Genomic DNA, 16,806 nt, shown 5'->3' with positions numbered 1-16,806 from the left:
CACAGCTAGAGTACTATGTGAAATCGGGTCACTGCATTATAGGAAACATGTGATGGTACTGGAGGAAGTGCAGAGGACATTAACCTAAAGGTTGCTTGGAATAGAGCATTTTAGCTTTGAAGAGAGTCTGGGGTAAACTTGGGTTATTTTCTTTAGAGGAGAAAGTGAGGACTGCAGATGCTGGAGATCAGAGCGGAAAATGTGTTGCTGGAAAAGCGCAGCAGGTCAGGCAGCATCCAAGGAGCAGGAGAATCGACGTTTCAGGCATGAGTCCTTCTTCCTGAAGTAGGGCTCATGCCCGAAACGTCGATTCTCCTGCTCCTTGGATGCTGCCTGACCTGCTGCGCTTTTCCAGCAACATATGTTTAGCGCTTATTTTTCTTTAGAGCAGAGAAGGCTTATCAGGTGCCTGACTGAGATATATAAGATTAAGGAGGAATAAGGACAGGATGCACAGAAAGCATCTGTTCCCATTTTTTTCCCCTTAGCAGAGTCAATAACAAGGGAACATAACTTTAAGGTGATGGGCAGGAAGGTTAGAGGGGAATTGTGGGAAAATGGTTTCACCCTGAAGGCAAGCAAACTTGATGGATCAAAGAGCCTGTTCCATAATATATGATGCAATGATTCTGGAATTTAAGTTTCCATGTAATGATAAAATACTGCAAACCTTTATTATTCAGCATCTGGAACTTCTACGGGCTTCTCTAATCTCCCACTTTTTATTACTGGAGCCTTGAAATCTTTTAGCTAAAGTGATACAGGGAAATTGGAGCAGAATTGTCCTGTTAAGTTAGTTAGCAACAATTAAAGACACTGAACACATCAAATTCACCTGTTCAAACATTTATGTGCAACTCTGTCTGACCTTCTTTCACCTTTCTAAGATCAAATTTATAACCTGTGCAAGTATAATTTTTCCCCCATGAAATAAAATTCAACCATTTCTTCTGTCAATCAAATTCGCAGGTGTCTCTAAGGTGTTTTCCTGATACACACTGAATAATCACTCAGTAGTTAAAACTGGTTAGTTAGTCGGTTCCTACATAGAAACATAATCTAATGCTGTGGTTCTGTTCGCCGAACTGGAAGTTTTTGTTGCAAACGTTTCATCCCCTGTCTAGGTGACATCCTCAGTGCTTGGGAGCCTCCTGTGAAGTGCTTCTGTGATGTTTCCTCCGGCATTTATAGTGGCCTGTCCCTGCCGCTTCCGGTTGTCAGTTTCAGCTGTCCGCTGTAGTGGCCGGTATATTGGGTCCAGGTCTATGTGTTTGTTGATGGAGTTTGTGGATGAGTGCCATGCTTCTAGGAATTCCCTGGCTGTTCTTTGTTTCGCTTGCCCTATAATGGTAGTGTTGTCCCAGTCAAATCAACTAGCCACGAAACGACACGACCAGCTATCCCTAGTAGCCACACACGCAAACGACAAGCAACATGAATTTGACTGGGACAACACTACCATTATAGGGCAAGTGAAACAAAGAACAGCCAGGGAATTCCTAGAAGCATGGCACTCATCCACAAACTCCATCAACAAACACATAGACCTGGACCCAATATACCGGCCACTACAGCGGACAGCTGAAACTGACAACCGGAAGCGGCAGGGACAGGCCACTATAAATGCCGGAGGAAACACCACAGAAGCACTTCACAGGAGGGTCCCAAGCACTGAGGATGTCACCTAGACAGGGGACGAAACGTTTGCAACAAAACTTCCAGCTCGGCAAACAGAACCACAGCAACGAGCACCCGAGCTACAAATCTTCTCACAAACTTTGAACATAATCTGATATTTCCCAGGCACTTAACTATCACTATCATGCCTATTACTTTCAACAAATAAATATAGCAGTGTGGAGAATTAAATATAGAGAGTGGAGAGGAAATTAGAGTGTGCAATAGCTGCCTGCAGTTTTTAAAAATTTGATTTAACTGGCTAAGATTTCACTGTCCTTCCTAAGCACACATGACAAACAAAGTTCTCTGTGCTGGAAATTGGGGTCCCCTTTAAAACTATGTACTTTTTGTATTCCATAATTAGTATTTCCTGTGCGGCATGGGATATCGCTGAACTGTTTTGCATTTGTAACTAGCTCTCTACAAGTGTAAACAAAAGATTTTCAAGGAGAAAGTGAGGGCTGCAGATGCTGGAGATCAGAGCTGAAAATGTGTTGCTGGAAAAGCGCAGCAGGTCAGGCAGCATCCAAGGAACAGGAGAATCGACGTTTTGGGCATAAGCCCTTCTTCAGGAATCTTCAAGATTCCTGAAGAAGGGCTTATGCCCGAAACGTCGATTCTCCTGTTCCTTGGATGCTGCCTGACCTGCTGCGCTTTTCCAGCAACACATTTTCAGCTCTAAACAAAAGATTCATCAGGCACAGAACTGTCCTGTCTTCTGCAACAAGGTTTTCTTCTACAAAGGAATGAAAATGAGCTTTCAAATGGAGGTGGGAAAGGGACAGTGGTCATTCTAACACCATATGTTTACTGCTCATGGTCATTGGCCAAAAGGGTTTCGACAGGTGATTGACTCAACATCAAATACCAGCTTCCAAAATAAGGAATATCAAAAAGGGACAGAGGGAGAGAGAGAATTCAGGGAAATGAGCCATCACCTTCTTGGGAGAAAACCAGGAATTCCGTTACACAGGCCCAAAGGAAGAACAAGACTGTTACTGCCAATCTCAGTGTCAAATGTTCGATCACTTCAAAATTCCCTGTCCTGCTTCTCCAATCCACAGAACATTTCAGCATCACTGAAGTGTTCCCATCTATCACAGTCTTATATTTTCTTTGTCTAATTAACTAATCGACCATATCTAAAGTGCTGCATCTTAACAAAGTCAATAAACTATCAGAAAACTGCTACAATCATTGTCTGCCTATATAAGGTAACTGAAAATAAACCTCTCAAAATCAACACCACTTAGGGAATAATAGCTTAGTTATTGAGTTTAAGTCCAGGTTCCAATCATGTGAACCACTAACTGTATCCACACACTGGCTCCAAAATTCAAAGAACATGGAAAAATTTAGTCAGAAATAAGGATAGATAAAAGGTATTTTTGAGAAGTGAATGTAAGTGTTGTAGCAGGTACTATGTGTTGCATTCACATATTTCAATCTGATAGTTTGAGCTATTCTAAGCATTTGAAATAGAATTGCTCTACTCTCTGTGTGTAGTGATATCCTTACATTTTGAGTAAGACAGCAAATGCATTAGTAAGAAAATGTGCATATAAATTTTAAGGGGCTATCTTCACGAACAGAGTTATGATACCATTACACATAACAATCAGAGCAAACCTCCCCTCCAACTTCTCAGTATCACATTATCTTATAATACCTATGTCAGTCCTGCATTAACACTGATATAGTTGTGTAAAAACGTGACAATGAAAATGCCACGCATCTTTTAAAGTTCCACTGAACATGCCATCAGGAGTGCATGTCATTCCACAAATGGCCTTTTGAGCATCTCTGAAAGTAATAAAAGGTTTTATTCAGTCTCTTCAAGATCCTTGATTCTTTCCAAAACGTTTCAAAAATAACTGAGCATTTTGTCCACTGTAGTTACTGCTGCAATAGAGGAAAGTAGTGAGTGGCTCAAGTACATGATCCTCTTGACAATGTTGAAGAGATAATGATATTCCACCTGAAAGAACACGAGAGTCTCAAAATCAGCAGTCATAGAGTCAGAGTCATAGGGATGTACAGCTTGTCCATGCCAATCAGACATCCTAACCTAATCTAGTCCCATTTACAAGCACTTGGCCAATATCCCTCTAAAACCTTCCTATTCATATACCAATCCAAATGCTTTTTAAATGCTATAATTGTACCACTCTCCACTACTTCCTCTGTCAGCTCCTTAACCTATTATCCTTTCAGACACTCCCAGAAACTTTATTCAGATTCTGTGATAACTCTGTACTATAACTTCAGGGTGTGTTTTTGAAGTATTTACACCAAAGAAGTTTTGGTACACAATTGTTAGTTCAGAGTGCCAACATTAAAGAATATGAACTTAGCTTCATAAACTGTGGATAAAGCGCTCAATGGGCAGGCTCATCTTTGATTATAAATTAACATAAATATGATAAGACAAAAATTGAATTATAGATATTTAAAGCACTAAGGGAAGCCTTTCTGCCCACAGCATCTGTACCTGCTGCTTGTTAGGGTAATCCAACATTGCAGTCTTTAATTTAACTCTCCTTCAAATATTTCTCTCCTGTTCCATTAAGCATTGCAAAGGTTTCTGCTTAAATTGCTCTCTGTAACAAATCAATCCAAAATTCACCAACTCAATGAATGAAAGCATTTCTTCTGAACCCCTCTTCTTAATATTTTAGCAAATATTTTAAAGTGATGATTGCTTACAACAAGGCCCTAAACAGTCTATCATCGACTTAAATAATTTTGAAAAGCGTCTAAATATTTTTGGTTTGGTTTTCCCTGCTCCATTGGTACAGTGTTTAATTGCATGTGAGTATGATACTTGGTATATACTTATTTTGCTTGATTGGTTAAGTGCTCTGTGGTGTCTCGGAGAAAAGTAAACACACTGACAGAACCTATGGAGGCTGAGCTGAAAGCCGAGTAGATTTTTTTAAAGTATTGTATTCAATGAATAAAATTCCTGTACTTAACCACTCAATCTCTGAATACAACCATCTGATGAAAGAGCAGTGCTCCGAAAGCTAGTGCTTGCAAATACAGGTAAACCTGTTGGACTATAGCCTGGGGTTGTCTGATTTTTAACTTTGTACACCCCAGTCCAACACTGGCACCTCCACATAAATCTCTGCAGAGTCACACTCCTGCTATATGGACATACAGATTTATTTGAAATGTACATTTGTCTTTTAAAACAAATTGGAGAATGTACAGTCTGTTTTTGAAATAAATTGGAGTTGAGAGATAGAACATAGAACAAAACAGCGCAAAACAAGCCCTTCAGCCCTCGATGTGGCGCCGACCTGTGAACTATTCTCATCTCGTCCCCCTACACTATCCCAAAATCATCCATGTGCTTATCTAAGGATTGTTTAAATCTCCCTAAAGTGGCAGAGTTGACTACATTAGAAGGTAGGGCATTCCACGCCCTTACCACTCTCTGCGTAAAGAACCTGCCTCTGACACCTGTCTTAAATCTATCACCCCTCAATTTGTAGTTATGCCCCTCATACATGCTGATGTCATCATCCTAGGCAAAAGACTTTCACTGTCTACCCTATCTAATCCTCTGATCATCTTGTATGTCTCTATCAAATTCCCTCGTGGCCTTCTTCTTGCCAATGAGAACAGGTTCAAGTCTTTCAGCCTTTCCTTGTAAGACCTTCCCTCCACACCAGGCAACATCCTGGTAAATCTCCTCTGCACCTTTTCCAATGCTTTCACATCCTTCCCGAAATATGGGGACCAGAACTGTACACAATATTCCAAGTGTGGCTGCACCAGCGTTTTGTATAGTTGCAGCATTGTATTGTGGCTCCGGAATTCAATCTCTCTATCAATGAAACCTAACACACCATATGTCTTCTTAACAGCACTTTCCATCTGGGTGGCAACTTTCAGGGATCTATGTACATGGACTCCAAGATCCCTCTGCACATCCACACTACCAAGAATCTTTCCATTGACCCAGTACTCTGCCTTCCTGTTATTCTTCCCAAAGTGAATCACCTCACATTTAGATGCATTGAACTCCATTTGTCATCTCTCAACCCAATTCTACAGTTTATCTAAGTTCCCCTGCAACCTGTAACATTCTTCCAAACTGTCCACTACTCCACCGACTTTAGTGTCATCTGCAAACTTACTAATCCATCCACCTATGCCTGCATCTAAGTCATTTATAAGAATGGCAAACAGCAGTGGTCCCAAAACAAATCCTTGTGGCACACCACTAGTAACCAGACTCCAGGCTGAATATTTTCCATCAACCACCACTCACTGACTTCTTACAGAAAGCCAGTTTCTAATCCAAACTGCTAAATCACCCTCAATTCCATGCCTCTGCATTTTCTCCATCAGCCTACCATGTGGAACCTTATCAAACACTTTACTGAAGTCCGTGTACACCACATCAACTGCCCTACCCTCGTCTACATGCTTGGTCACCTTGTCAAAAAACTCAATGAGGTTTGCGAGACACGACCTGCCCTTGATGAAACCATGTTGACGATCTGAAATCAAATAGTTGCCTGAAGCGTTTTGTATAGTTGCAGCTGTATAGATCAGGTAACCTTTTTTCCTTTTGTCAATATCTAAGGCCTTGGAAGATAAACAGAGAGTGGTGGGTGCGTGGAATGCACTGCCAGCGGTGGTAGTAGAATCAGATACATTAGAAACATTTAAGTGACTCTTGGATAGGCACATGGATGAAAGTAAGGTGAAGGGTATGTAGATTAGTCTGATCTTAGAATAAGATAAAAGGTTGGCACAACATCGAGGGCCAAAGGGCCTGTACTAAGCTGTACTATTCTATATTCTAATATGCTTGGACAAGATAAAAGTCACACAACACCAGGTTATAGTCCTGGAAGCACTAGCTTTCGGAGCACCACTTCATCAGGTGGTTGTGGAGAAATAGCCTTTTAGGCCATTTGTTTGAAAAGGTTTTAAAATGCAACTTTGTTTTTCTCCGTGGATTAGTGACTGCCAATATCCAGGTGGTTATGTCTGCTCCACCCTCCTCTCTGACCTATCACCTTCCCTCCCCACCTTCATCTACCTATCACATTCTCAGCGACCATCCCCCCCCAGCCCCACACCCCTCTCATTTATCTCTCAGCTCCCCCAGCCAACAAGCCTCATTCCTGATGAAGGGCTCTTGCCTGAAACGTCGATTATCCTGCTCCTCGGATGCTGCCTGACCTGCTGTGCTTTTCCAGCACCATACTCTTGACTCTGATCTCCAGCATCTGCAGTCCTCACTTTCTCCTAGATTTATTGTTACACTTATTCACACGATTATTCGTCGTTACGGTGCCATCTTAGGTACAAAGGTAGCCACGTACAGAACCTTAGGTACAAAGCAGAAAAATAAAGAAACAAAGTTAAAAAGTTAAACAGTACAATCTTTCTCACTAAACTGTAGAAAAATAAAAAAAACAGTCAATGCAACTGTCCATAGGCACTTCACCTTGGCCTCGCACTCCTCACAAGGTCTCAACCTCCCCTGCTCTAGGCTCAACCTTACCTCCACTCCGCGCCCCCCTGCCTACCACCCCGGACTGCTTGGTCTCACCCTCTGAAGCCTGTTACTGCTCTCACCTCCTGAAGTCTGTTCCTGCTCTCATTTCCTGAAGCCTGTTCCTGCTCTCACCCCCCTGAAGCCTGTTCCTGCTCTCACTGCCTTGCAGCCTGTTCCTGCTCCAGCTGCCACCCCAGGCTGCCTGCTCTCACCCCCTGCAGCCTGACCCTGCTCCCGCTGCCACCCCAGGCTGCTAACTCCTGCTCCTGCTGCCGGCCGAGGGCAAAGTGAACACAAGGAACAGAGTGAATGAGGCTGGGAGAATAATACGAAGGAAGCAGGAAATGGCAGAGAAATTGAATGTGTACTTTGCATTAATCATTGCTAGCATTCAAAACAAAAACTGAATAATCAAGGGGCAGAAGTGGAAGGGAAAATAAATAAATAACTATAATTAGAGAAATCAATATAAGGGAAACTAATAGGGCTGAAGATCATAAGTACCCCTGAAGCTGATGCCATATATTCTGGGAAGTCAAAAGAATTAGCTACTGCTAATGGATGTGATAATGGATCACTGCTAGCAATCTCCTAAGTATCCTTACTTTCCTAAAAAGCCATCAAGGATTGGAAAATTGTACTCTTACTAAAAAAAGGAGGAAGAAAAAATATTAGATAACTGTAGGTCACTTAGATCAATAACTGCTATTGTAAATGTTTGGAGTCTATTCCAACGGATATAATGTCAGAAAATTTAAATAAGCACAATTCAATTTAGCAGAGTCAGCATGGAAACCATGCCAGAAAAATTTACTGGAATTCTTTGAGGAGGTAACAAGCAAGATAGATAACAGGGAATCAGTGAATGGAATATGTCTGGATTTGCAAAAGGTGTTCAATAAAGTACTGCATGTTAAGCTTCTTAAAAGGTAAGTAGTTATGATGGAGGTGTTAGAGGATTCGCTGACTAATAAAAGACAGAGTTGGGATAAATAGGTATTTTCAGGATGGCAACCTGTAACTGATGATATACCACTGGGAACAGTGCTGCAGTCACAATATATATAAATGACTTGAATGAGGAAAGCAAGCATGCCATTCAAGTGGTCACTGGTTCAAATTCAGGCTCTTCCTTTGTTAAGGAAGATTCATTCTGACAACCTGTAAGTTGCAAATATTTCCATCTGTAAGTCTACCATGGTCTCCATATTCAGGTGCACCCTCAGTGTTGCGGTTTTCTTCATTTGTAAGTCATAGTTTCGTCCTAATTATTTTTTCGCATTGCACAGATTGCCAAAGTCCATGTACAGCAACGGTTTCTGGAAATGGCACAGCAACGAACACGTGATTGCTCAGAAGCTCCAAGCAGTGACACCATCACACAGCTTAGAGTGAACGCTGTTCTTCATTTAAACACAAATGTCCACGACAGTAATTCAACACAGAACCGGGAAAAATTAAAGTTTTGAACATTTCTCTCCATCCCAGTCCATTATCATGATGAAACAATGACCTGCTGTTGAGTAGGTTCTTGTCAATTCTGTTGGTTTTTGCTTCATTTGCAGTGATCCCCTCAATTTCAGTCCATTGTAATTCAAACCTTTGTCTTTCAAATTATTGCCCTTTCCATATCAATTAAAAACTTCATTTGAGAGCTGTCATTAAACATTTAAATGTTGCAGTGTTCTGCATGGGAAACTTTGGAGGTAAAGCCTTTGGAAGAGATCATGATGTTTGTGGTCCAAATGCAGGACCTCCCTTCGTAACTTAACTTGCATTAACAAAAAGAGAATACTGCAGGTGCTGGAGATCTGCTGGGTATCAGCAACCCTTTCTACTTTCATTAGAGTCATAGAGATGTACAGCACAGAAACAGACCATTCGATCCATGCCGACCAGGTATCTCAACCCAACCTAGTCCCACCTGCCAGCACCCGACTCATATCCCTCCAAACCCTTCCTATTCATATACCCACCCTGATGCCTTTTAAATGTTGCAATTGTGCTAGTCATCACCACTTCCTCTGGCAGCTCATTCCATACATGTATCAACCTCTGTGTGAAAACGTTGCCCCATAGGTCTCTTTTCTATCTTTCCCCTCTCACTCTAAACCTATGCCCTCCAGTTCTGGATTCCCCCACCCCAGGGAAGAGACTTTGTTCATTTATCCTATCCATGCCCGTCACGGTTTTATAAACCTCTATCAGGTCACCCCTCAGCCTCCAACACTCCAGGGAAAACAGCCCCAGCCTATTCAACCTTTCCCTATAGCTCAAATCCTCCAATCCTGGCAACATCCTTGTAAATCTTTTCTGAACTCTGAATAATTCTGAATAAAATATACAATGATCACTGCCAGTATGTGCAGGTATAACTTGATGGTGGAACATTTGACTGCAGATCAAGCAGTCCCTGGTTCAAATCCAAGTGTCCCCTATATAATGTAACTTTCGTTCTGTCCTCTCTCCAAGATCTGAGTTATTAATGCAGCCCTGCTGCACTAATGAATAGCCTCCTGTCTGTTCTATGGGCATTTAATGTGTTGACTGGGATTGTCCCCACTCTTTTCTCCTTATCTAAAGACTTGGAAATTATTCCACTTTCAGCAATCTCACTTGAGTGCTGTGTTGAAACTTTCATTACACTGGCTGGTATGTGTTGGGATTGAATAGTTCGTTACATTTTTTTTTCTACCCAATGCCAAAAAAACAATGGAACATGACTGAACCAATGATTAGATTCCAATTTAATTGATCAATGTTTGGACCATTGGCAGCATTACCTGAGTCATCCCTGACCCTTGTTTCTTATTCAGTGCCTTGATCATTATTCCCACTTTATATGTTGATAAGGCCAAAGGTCTAATTGAAAGTTGCACAGTACCTGGTTCAAAACGCTATGTTGAGCACATTTCATTCTGAGAAAAGCATAGGTTGCTAATAATGCTTTCTACCGAAGGTCAAAAATGAAATGGATTCTGCCCTGTGCATTTGATTCCTTAGCGGGGTTTTCCCATTCCTTTGCTTTTTACTGTTTGTCTTAAAAATTGTTCCCTTTTAGGACATTGGTTAGGCCACTTTGGGAATACCACATTCAGTTCAGGAAGGATGTTTGAAACTTGAAAGGGTTCAGAAAAGATTTACAGGGATGTTGCCAGGGTTGGCAGATTTGACCTATAAGGAGAGGCTGAATAGGCTGGGGCTGTTTTATCTGGAGCGTCGGAGGCTAAGGTGTGGCCTTGTAGAGGTTTGTAAAATCATGGAGAGGGTAAATAGACAAAGTCTTTTCCCTCAGGTGGGGGAGTCCAAACCTAAAGGGCATTACTTTACGATGAAAGGGAAAATATTTAAAAGGGACCCAAGGGGCAACTTTTTCACACAAAGGGTAGAGTGGGTATCGATTGAACTGCCAGAGAAAGTGGTGGAGGCTAATACAATTACAACATTTAAAAGGTATCTGGATGGGTATATGAATAGGAAGGGTTTAGAGGGATATGGGCCAAATGCTGGCAAATGGGACTAAATTAGGTTAGGATATCTGGTCGGCATAGATGAGTTGGACCGAAGGGTCTGTTTCTGTGTTGTACATCTCTACGGCTCTATAAGTATTGACAGGAATAGATAAATGGACGTGCATTTGTTTATCAATCAGGAGGCCCCTGATCTATGTTTCCTCCTAATTATTTGTGGGCAGCATGGTGGCACAGTGGTTAGCACTGCTGCCTCACAGCGCCTGAGACCCGGGTTCAATTCCCGCCTCAGGCGACTGACTGTGTGGAGTTTGCACGTTCTCCCCGTGTCTGTGTGGGTTTCCTCCGGGTGCTCCGGTTTCCTCCCACAGTCCAAAAGATGTGCAGGGTCAGGTGAATTGACCATGCTAAATTGCCCGTAGTGTTACGTAAGGGGTAAATGTGGGGGTATGGGTGGGTTTCGCTTTGGCGGGTCGGTGTGGACTTGTTGGGCCGAAGGGCCTGTTTCCACACTGTAATGTAATCTAATCTATTTTTCCCATTGCGCTGACCTCCAAGGTCGCTGTGCAGCAACAAATTCTGGAAATAGAGCAGCAATCGGTATTTGATTGCGCAGAACTTCCAAGCAGCCACACAGCCGTCCAGCTATCAAATACAAATATCCCCCTGAATTTGTTATCATACATTCGGAAAAAATTAAAGTTTTGAATGTTTCCTCCTATCCACATCTATTGCCGTGATGAAACAATGACCCAGCGATGAACAGATTCCTGTCCATTTTGCTGGTTTTGGTTCATTCACTCCCATTTCAGTCTGTTGTTATTCAAACCTTTGGCTACGATATTGATAAAAACCTCACTTGAAGGCTCTTATTATTTGTTTCAACATGGCCTACAGCCCAGAGGACTCAACATTGAGTTCTCCAATTTTAAATAACCTCCTTCCCATCCCTGACTCCCTTCCCAGCAACCCCCTCACCCCCCTTCCATTCCACTTTCTGAGCCTTCCAGCTACCAACCGGATTCATTCCTCCCATCGACCAACAAGGCTGTATCCTCTACCTGTGTTCACCTATCACCATCTGACCATTCTGCCCCTCTCCCCACTCAAAACCCACCCCACACCCCCTGACAGCTCTCCTCTCCCCAATTCCCCAGTACTGAAGAAGGGTGTTACCCAAAACGTGGACTTCTCCACCTCCTGATGCTTCCTGGCTTGGTGTGTTCTTCCAGCCTCCTGGCTGTCTACAGTGTTCTGAGGTACATAGTATTACGATGCAGAGGTTGAAGCCCTCTGTTAATTAAAACCAAACACCCAGAAAACCTTGCCTCACATCACCTCATTATCTGTTAAAATGTGTGTATGACAGAGAATTCCTAATTCCCACTATTTGAAGAAAAATAACAATTCGGTTTCCTAACAGAACACTAAACAAAACTATTAACAAACTGACCACTTTTTCCTCTAACTGAACACAATCCCATTAACATGTTTTTCCAACAACACAATTATTAAACGTTACATTAACTTAATCTCAAGTCCACAGATTCTCTCGTCTCTGCTGTCTTCAGTCTTCCATCTGCTGATCTCCCTGTTCTCCTTCTTTATTTTTACTGTAAGTATGTTTTATACTGGTTATTGATTTCAGGAAGCAGAGTGGTGTGCATGCCCCTGTCTGCATCAATGGTTCTGAGGTGGAGGTGATCGAGAGCATCAAGTTCCTGGAAGTGACAATCACCAACAGTCTGTCCTTGTCCACCCACTATGATCAAGAAAGCACAACAACACCTCTACCTCCTCAGGAGGTTCAGGAAATTTGGCATGTCCATGAAGACTCCTCCTATTGTTTGTAGATGCACCATTGAATGCATCTCATCTGGATGCATCACAGCATGCTATGGCAACTGCTCTCCCCGAGACAGAAAGAAACGACAGAGTTGTGAACACAGACCAGTGCATCACACAAACCAGCCTCTTATCCATTGACTCCATTTGTACATCCTGCTGTATCAGGAAAACAACCAACATAATCAAAGACCGACTCCTCCCACCCGGCTACACTCTCTTCTACCCTTGTCCATCAGGCAGCAAATGTAAAGTTGGTAAACACATATGAACAAATTCAAAAAGAGCTTCTGCCCTGCTGTTATCAGACTTTTGAATGGAGCTCTTTAATATTAATGTTGATCTCTCACTGCACCTTCTCGGTAGCTGTAATATTGTATCCTGCACTCTGTTCTGTTATCCTGATGCACTTGTATAGTATAATCTGCCTCGAATAAGGTAAAAACAAGGACTGCAGATGCTGGAAGCCAGAGTCTAGATTAGTGTGGTGCTGGAAAAGCAAAGCACAGGACTTTTGCCCGAAACATCGATCTTACTGCTCCTCGGATGCTGCTGGAACTGCTGGGCTTTTCCAGCACCACACTAATCTAGACTCTGCTTCTACTAATTCTACTTTGGTCATACGACTTCCCAGATTGGCACAGAAATGTTGACATTTTTTAATGAAATTTCAAAGCCAAGGTGAATCCTAGCTTGTTTCTGCAATTTGCAAACTGTAGAGCTGGAACAGACAGTATTCATGTAGCCAAGCCTCAGACAATCAATTTCCCATTGAATTCAGACAGATCTTGAACTGCCTCTTCAGGTGCTAACAGCCACAGTGTTTTAGAATGACCCATTCTTTGCACCTCTGTTGATGCTGCCTTGTCAGAAGAATGAAGGAGCGATGCTCCGAAAGCTAGTGTGCTTCCAACTAAACCTGTTGGACTATAACCTGGTGTTGTGTGATTTTTAACTTTGTACACCCCAGTCCAACACCGGCATCTCCAAGTCTTGTCAGAAGAATGTTATGGAGACTTGGTGGCATCCAGCTCAGTAGGAGATCAGAGGCACAGTGTGACAAGGACAGCATTCACAGTTGAGCATTTAAAAGCATGTACTGCAACCTCAAATATGGAAAGTACTCATCACATTGGATCTTTCTACCTCTGCCGACAACTAGTGTTGGACAGAATCTTTGAAAAGGTGAGAAGCTGCATGAATACTGTCTGTTCCAGCTCTGCAGTTTTTTTAATATTAAAGAGCTCCATTCAAACGTTGCACCACCTGGAGCCCAGCCTTCTGCACCTTATTTTATGGTGTCTCCAGACAGCATCTTCGACTGGCAGCCAAGCTGCACAGCATCTCCAGCTTCCTGCACCTCGTGACAAATATCCCCAGACTGAGTAGATCCAGAGAGACAACCTTGCGGAGATGACCCAAAGACCCAGCCAGCACTGATTTAGAGGAAAGACCAACTCGATGATTCTGAAATATCAGCCCAAATCTCAAAGACTAAGGTACAACCTGTCCCAGCCTTATTGATGGATGTTACTATACCTTTCAGACAAACAGTTCAAGGTACAGCAGTACGGACCAGTGGATAGGATGCAGTGAATCCTCAGAAGTTCGTGTCAGAAGTAAATAGCTAATATAAATCTGACACTGTTTACTGAAGAGTCCTGTGAAGAGATTGATTGAAGTTGATAGTGTTTAATTAAAGAATAATAATTGAGTCTGATAAATGTTGTTTTCGCTTGTTAAAATGTTTAATAAAGTTGTGTTGGACCTCTCCCTTACTCCTGTACGACATGTCCAACTCACTGTGTAACACTCCTGAGTTCGAAAGGGTTATTGCAAACTCAAGGTTAGTCAGGGTACATTTACCCACCTTTCACATTACAGCATCACTTTAAACAATGGCACAAATCTCACATGAGAGCTGTCATTGCAACTTTGAATAGACAGGCTGTTATGTGTTTGGTCATAGCTCAGGGCTGAACAGGTAACAGCAGGTTAAATAATTCCTGAATCAAATTCCATATCTTCCTTACTGAAGCAATTTTTGTTCTGTGAAACTGTAAATTGCAAATATTTTTCTACCCGATGCCCAAAGTAGCTTTGAAATATGCCTAAAACAATGAATAGCTTCTTGTCTAATCGATTGATGTTTTGATCATTGGCAGCAAAACCTGAGACATTCCAGCCCTTTGTTTCTTACCCAGTGTCTTGAGAATCATTTATACTTTATTTGTTAATTGAAATCTTTCTCAAAACCTGCAACTGATCCTTTCAACAACAGTGCACAATACCTCTGGAGGCAGAGTGGGAAATCTTTCTGGGTAACAATCAGTTGCAAACATTGCTCTCTACCAAAGTAGTAATGGAGTATTCCAATGATCCTCAGTGCAATTTTCCCATCCTCTTGCTTTTTTTTTTACCACTTAGGCTGTCATTATTTCCTTCCAACTATTAATACAAATCTTGCTTGAAAAGCTTTCATTAAAATTTCTCACTGTTCAGGTTTCAATGTTCTGTGGTAGAATATAGTGACCGCAGATTAAAGGGTCCCTTCTGCAAATTCAAGTGCCTCTAGTTGCAATTGTGGGAAACATAGGTCCAAGATTTTCTTTCTCCCAAGATCCAAAGCAGGAATGAAACATGACCATAGCAAAGAAAGGAATCCTGCTGGTAACTGGAACCCTGAAAGAGCAACCAAATTCATCCCAGCTGCTTGTTTCTTATCCAATACCTTATTCTTTATTACTCTTAAATTCTTGATTTGGAGATGCCATGTTGCTGAAAACGTGTTGCTGGAAAAGCACAGCAGGTCAGGCAGCATCCAAGAAGCAGGAGAATTGACGTTTCGGGCATGAGCCCTTCTTCAGGAATGAGGAGAGTGTGCCAAGCAGACTAAGATAAAAGGTAGGGAGGAGGGACTTGGGGGAGGGGCGTTGGAAATGCGATAGGTGGAAGGAGGTTAAGGTGAGGGTGATAGGCCGGAGTGGGGGTGCGGGTGGGGGCGGAGAGGTCAGGAAGAAGATTGCAGGTTAGGAAGGTGGTGCTGAGTTCGAGGGTTGGGACTGAGACAAGGTGGGGGGAGGGGAAATGAGGAAACTGGAGAAATCTGAGTTCATCCCTTATGAACTCAGATTTCAGAACTGCTCAGAACTAGCTTTCAGAGCGTCGCTCCTTCATCAGATGGTTGTGATGAAGGAGCGGCGCTTCAAAAGTTAGTGCTTCCAATTTAACCTGTTGGACTATAACCTGGTGCTGTGTGATTCTTAAATTCTTGGTTTAATTTTTGTTCAAACTTTGCCATTGACACTTTTGAAAGCAGCATTACATTGATGAGAGTGCGTAGTTCAATGGCCAAAGGTCTAATTGCAAGTTAAGGGGTTCATTTTCAAATCTGTGTGAGCTTTTTGATAAGTAGATTTCATCTTGAGGAAAGCATAGGTTACTAATGTTGCTTTCTACCAAGCCCAAAGGTGAAATGGATTTCTCTCTGAGTATTTGACACCTCAGCAGGGTATTAACAATCCCACGCCTTTTACCCATTGCCTGACAATTTGTTCCCCTTTTACATATTGACAGATTTAGATCAACCGAAGTGTATTTGTTTATTAATCAAGAGGTTCCCGAACCACATTCTCCCTAATTTTTTTCTATTGAGCAGGCCATCAAAATCCATGTGCAGCAGTAATTTGTAGAAATGATTTTAATTTGTTGGTGCAGCTATCAGTGAGTGCACGGTGTGTACAGGAGCTCTGAGCAGTTACACACCCGCACAGCTTAGAGCAAACATTGCTCCCCATTTGAACACAAATGTTAACCGAGCATAAAACTCGGAAAAATTGAAGTTTTGATCATTTCCATCCAACCATAATCCATTGTCACAATAAAACAACATTACATTGATGAGCAAATTCCTGTCCATTCAGTTGGTTTTTGGATCACTCGCAGAATGATCTAATCCATTCCAGCCCCTTGCTATTCCTCCCTTTGTGCCATACATTATTTTCCTTTCCACATTAATAAAAACCCTGCCTGGAAGCTAGCACTAAACATTTCAGTTCAGCGTTCTGCAGATGTATAGTTTGGAGATAGAACATTTGGATGGGATCATGCTGTTTATGGTCAAAAATCAGGAGCTCCCTTAGTAACTTAACTAAAATAAACAAAACTAAAATAGGACAGGTGCTGGAGACCTGCTGTGTTTCTGCTGCAGTTTCTACTTTTATTAAATTAATTTCAATTGTGGAAAATATAACTTGCAAATATACCTAAGTACCATACTGCCAGTGT

The 16,806-nt window shown here is 42.1% G+C and overlaps 1 long non-coding RNA gene across 1 annotated transcript; it reads right to left on the bottom strand.

The window, feature by feature from the left end:
* Positions 1–2,358: 2,358 nt before the first annotated feature.
* LOC148149663 (uncharacterized) lies at positions 2,359–7,273 on the bottom strand. Its single transcript, XR_015757549.1, has 3 exons — positions 7,154–7,273; positions 6,846–7,033; positions 2,359–3,658 (listed from the first exon to the last, which is right to left on the bottom strand). It is a non-coding gene; the product is annotated as an uncharacterized LOC148149663 (long non-coding RNA).
* Positions 7,274–16,806: the final 9,533 nt, after the last annotated feature.

The sequence above is a fragment of the Chiloscyllium plagiosum genome, unplaced genomic scaffold, assembly GCF_037043375.1.
Source record: "Chiloscyllium plagiosum isolate Xiang-an unplaced genomic scaffold, Cpla_swu_hap1 HiC_scaffold_7, whole genome shotgun sequence".
NCBI lineage: Eukaryota > Metazoa > Chordata > Chondrichthyes > Orectolobiformes > Hemiscylliidae > Chiloscyllium > Chiloscyllium plagiosum.
The sequence above is the reverse complement of the archived record's forward strand: the minus strand, read 5'-3'. Positions and strand labels throughout refer to the sequence as shown.